General features: G+C 47.0%; 1 pseudogene; it reads right to left on the reverse strand.

The window, feature by feature from the left end:
• Positions 1-2692: 2692 nt before the first annotated feature.
• LOC125532041 (uncharacterized) lies at positions 2693-3649 on the reverse strand (annotated as a pseudogene).
• Between the last annotated feature and the right edge of the window lie 1514 nt (positions 3650-5163).

Raw genomic sequence — 5163 nt, forward strand, 5'->3', positions numbered from 1 at the left:
TAAAGTAAGTAGTTTTTGCAAGCTGTTTTAATTTGCAAAAACATCTTATATTGTAGGATGGAGAGAGCAATATATTATGCTTAGCCAGAGCCGACGGCCTAGGGATCCGTGACCTAGAGCGCGCCGGCCTCGCACTACGGCTGTGATGGATCTGGTTTGCTCGCACGGACGTCGATCACGCTTGGCGGGGACTGGATCTTCAATTTTACAAAGAGGAGCAAGCGCTATTCTTCGCCTCCACCATATGGTGCTCGGCGATGGCCTCACGGCCCTGTTCTGGGAGGACCGCTGGATACACGGCCAGTACGTCCGTGAAGTTGCCCCCATGCTATACAAATGCATCCCCAAGCGGCGGCGTGGGATGAGAACAGACTGCCATACAAAATAACAGGCTACAACAAATTTTGTGACAGAAGCTAGAAAGTAGAAATCTTACATCTTTTTCAAAGCTCCGGCGATTGTTGGCTTGGAGTAGGTTCAGGAGCTCCGGCGATTGTTGGCTTGGAGCTCCTGAACCTGCTGCAAGTCAAATCTCGGCAAGTTTAGTTGGCAAACATGGCAATTTTGTTTGTCAACTAAACTTGCCACCTCACCTCAACTAAATTTTTCATGGAAAACGTTCAAGCTGCCATGCTTAAAATCTAAACGTTCGGGGTTTATCATTTTCGCAATTCTAAATCAAATCACATATTTTTTGCATGTATCCCCAAATCTAACTTGCTTTACCAAATGTTTGATAAAGAAACTAAGTATTTGCTTGTCAATTAACTCAACCGACCATCATGATTTTGCTACATGGGGAATTCATTGTAGAAGACGCAGGGCAGCCAGGGGCAGGTTAAGCTGTGGCTAGAAAAGAGCAGTTTGATGTCCTGAAGGATGCATCTGTTTTGATAGTCTCCAGATCAGATAAGGTAGTGTGTGAGTCAGATTCCAATTGGAGTCCAATGTATATCAAAGTAGTACTAGTCATGTCCTATATAAACGACACACCTGTGTAAGCTTAGAGGCAAGCAATAATCAATAAAGTCTAGTTTCTCTATCTATAATCCCCGCTACAGCATATAATGAATATTCTTATTTGGAGCATCGTCGGGTTCAAACAAGATTTGTGAAAAAAAAAAGTAACCAGAGGCAGTGAATCGCATGATCAGTATACGCGCCTAATTAAGGCCAAAACACCCGAGCGTATACTCATTTAACTCAGGCTCCAGCAGAGTATATCGCTCCAGTGAGCATGTTGGAATTTCGCTCACAAAATCGATCACATCAAATCACGACAGAGACGCGCGCACAAAAATCTTTTATAGCCAAGGGCTCTTGTCGTGTCCTTTGTTTCTCCTCTTTTTATTTTCTGTTTTCTTCACTCACGGTGTTACAATAAAGTCACGCCCTAAGCTGTGCTTATATATGCACGAGCCGACCCAAGGACCTCATAAACCGACTAGTATTCTGGACTCCAAACGCTTACACGGACATGGCTAAACGTCTAGTACTTGGACTCCTAATTTCCTATTAGACTACTGCTCAAAATACCACACGACATGCAAGCCGTATACAACTAGGACACCTAATCACCGGCCACCGTCATTATGATTAGCTTAAACCTATTTTTATTAGGACAAGATTATTGCTAACAATCTCTCCGTAATCTTGACTCCACGTCTTCTATGCTTCTCCGGTCTTGGCTCGTTGACGATTCATCCCTTGTTGACTCATCCATCTCGCACCACGACAAGTCAAATTGCTGGCTAGATTGTTGTTGTCAACATTCTCTCCCCAATCTTGACTTGGCGAATTTGCGGACCACCTCAAATATGCTTTGGACTACCCAGCCTTGCTAGTAACCTGTGGAAAACACCACCCAGTGGACTTCACCATCCACCCTAGCAAGATACATGCCGACTCCTTGTGGATCACACCACCCTGTGCACTACACCATGCACTCCAGCCTCATGTAGAGACATGGCCTCATTGAAGAGACTCACCTTCACTGGTTTACCGCCCCCACATAGTTGAACTTGATCCTCTCGTCGAGACACATAGACGACCTGGATGTGCTTCATCTTCAACGCCTCCTCACAGAGACAAGCACTTGGACATGACGACGACGACCGACTGACCAACCGACCGTGCTAACCCGCACGACTCCTTGACTTTAACTTCCGGATGACGATCTTGACGACTTTTCGGCACCGCATCACCGCACCACCGCTCCTGTCAACAATCTCCATCCGCCGCCTTGCCAACGACAGCCCGCCGTCTCCCTCCTTGTCGCTCCATCGAACGACGGTCGCATAATCCTCCTCGTCGCTGCAACACCCAGCGACAACATCGCCCACCCCGAGGCACTAGTCGGGTCGCGACCCCGGGGCAAGCGCGGCTTCAACTCGACCATTTGAAGTGATCGATCCTGTGGGCGAAATTCCAACAGAGCACAACTTTCGAAATTCAAACAAAGCACACAATCAATGGTACAATGCGAACGGTAATTCACATAGTGCAGGACTGAACACAGCCTTTGCCTAATAATAATAATAATTAAAAAAACCATTGGTAGCATGAAGGCAGTAATTAAAGAGTAAATGGGCACACACAAATTACAGGGCAACAAAGATCAGTAGAGCAGTTTGGATGCATGCTTAATTAGTCTAGGCTACACCAGCCAGTTAAGCAATCTATCTATGTACTAGAGCCTAAGATAAACAAGAACGTGCGTACGTCTATCTCCTAGCTAGTCCTAGCGTTGCACGTTGAGCATATCTCCTTGGCCTCTCTCTATCTGCTCGCCTTGCAGGGCATCACTTGCAGCCACTCGCCACATTCTTCATGGCCTCATGCTCCACACGGTGCCACTCCGTGACAAGTTCGTGCCGCATGCGCTTCTCAGCAGCAGCCTCGTGGGGTTCAAGCGCACCGTCCTCGTGGTCATAGTAATAGTATCCGCAGTAGCCGGCATTGATGCGCTTGTGGACCCCGTAGCGGGTGCCGCGCTTGCGGACCTCAGGTGGCTTGTCAAATAGCTCGCGGACGCCGGGGAGCTTCTTGGCAGCGCCAAAGTAGCGGTAGCCTGGTCCACGGCCCGAGGGGTTGGGGATGGCGACGATGTTGCCGTCGAGGTCGGTCATCAGGGCGGCGTTGGAGCTCCGAGAGTAGTCGCGGCCTCCGAGCTCGAGGATGCGGCGCTCCCAGTGGCTGCGCTCGCGGAGGAGCTTGTTGATCTCGTCGTTGAGGTCTCGGAGGCAGTGCTCCCCGAGGCCCTCGTTCTGGATCTCCGCCAACTTGGCGCCGATCTCGCGCAGGATCTCGCCACGCCAGCGGTCGGCGTCGGCGAGGTCCCGGCACTCGGAGGCGAGGTACGGCCGGCGCTCGCGGGGCTTGCGCTTCTCCTCCTGCTTCATCGTGGTGAAGCGGTTGAGCAAGGACTGCGCCTTCTCCTCGTTACGAGCCATGGTGGGCGGTCGCACGGAGCGGCCGTTGGCGGTGCGGGTGGCAGCGGCGGCGACGTTCGCTCGCGATCTTGGGGACCAGGGTTTGTTGGTGCTGGATTGGGATTTCAGGGCTGGGCTACCTTATGTATTACGGTATATATATAAGAGGAAGCGGCTTTGATGGCTCACCTGGTTCGTATCCGCTCTGGGCTCTGCATTCGCCGGACCAGTCTTTTCTTTTCCGTTAACTGGTGGATGTTCGCTGCGAAGTAACTCCCAACGAACGTCCTCGCAGCCGTTTGATCAAGATTAGATGATGACATTTAAAAAAAATCCGAAATTGTCTTCTAGGATGAAATTGTCATGCTAGTCTCAAAATATGTCACCCTACAACTAAAATTGCAACGGAAATTGTTTGAAATGTCACCCTCTCCGCCAACTAAAAGATTATTTTATTTTATTTTTTATTATGGCGAAATTATCTGTGACAACTAGGTATAAATCCATGCAAAATAAAAAGGACCCTAGTGGCGAGCTAATGTTTATTCTGTGAGAATGAACATTTTGTAACACGTTATAACCACATATGCTCACATACACGCATATATATATTCATCCCTATAAATACACGCACGCGCACCTTATCCTTATGAGCACATCCGAGATGTCGAGCCAACACAACATCTTGATATTGCCGAAGTCACCAGTGACGCCCCGTAGTCAATGAAAATATCTCCTCCCACTGAACAAACATCACTGAAAACACTGGAATAAATTTAGTAAAATAAAGGCACTAGTGCCACGTATAGGTTTTAAACTTTAGTGAGCTGGTTTCACCACACCGACGTTCCTCAACAAAGCTTACATGACCAAACATTGATTTTCCTTGTCAATTGCAAAGAATCACTCTGAGAAACGTTCAAGAATTGTATTGTTAAAACAAAGAGTTTTGTTATCCTATAATAGAAATATTTGTCATGCTAAACAAGCGAAAAATTCCATGCTATAGAACAAAAATTGCCATACTACAATAGAGAAAAATGCCATGCGCTTAAGAAAATTGCCGTGTTGCAGTAGAGATAATTATCATTATAAATAGAAGAGGAAGTTGCTCACATGTTTAGAAATTGACATGCGCAAAAGAGAATTACCATGTTAGCAGAAAGGAATTGCCATGTTAAAACAGAAAATGGTATGGTACAACAGAGAAAATTGTCAATTTGCCATGCATGTGTAAGGATTACCATGCTACAGCGGGACGATTCGCCATCCTATGCAGAGAAGTACTCATACATGATTTTAGTAATGTGCATGCTTCACATCGTGGGTGGATGTCATACCACACGAGGTCGTTCCCTTGGGTTGGTGCATCAGAAGGAACGTTTGCGTTGTTCCCTGTGAAGGGTGCATGGGAGAGGGAATGCCCACAGGAATTGCCATATGTCATCCTTTTTAAAATTCATGCTAGAATCACCGCTTTACGATTGCATGTGTCTCGAAAGTACTCATCAAGATCCTGAAAGGTTGTAGAAGGTCCTGAAAGATTTTGAAAGGTTATAAGGACTTCAAGGATATTCTAGAAGGGCCTTCATTGCAAAAAAAAAAATCTAGAACAATACCTTTATTGCAAAGATTTTCTGCAACAAGACCTCTATTGCAAAACTTCTGCACCAGCAGCTCTGTTGCAATGGTGAAAGATGGCGCTCTGCTGCCCAATGTCTGCATATCAGAC

Source organism: Triticum urartu, chromosome 3A (assembly GCF_056163025.1).
Source record: "Triticum urartu cultivar PI428250 chromosome 3A, HENAU_Tu73, whole genome shotgun sequence".
NCBI classification, from domain to species: domain Eukaryota; kingdom Viridiplantae; phylum Streptophyta; class Magnoliopsida; order Poales; family Poaceae; genus Triticum; species Triticum urartu.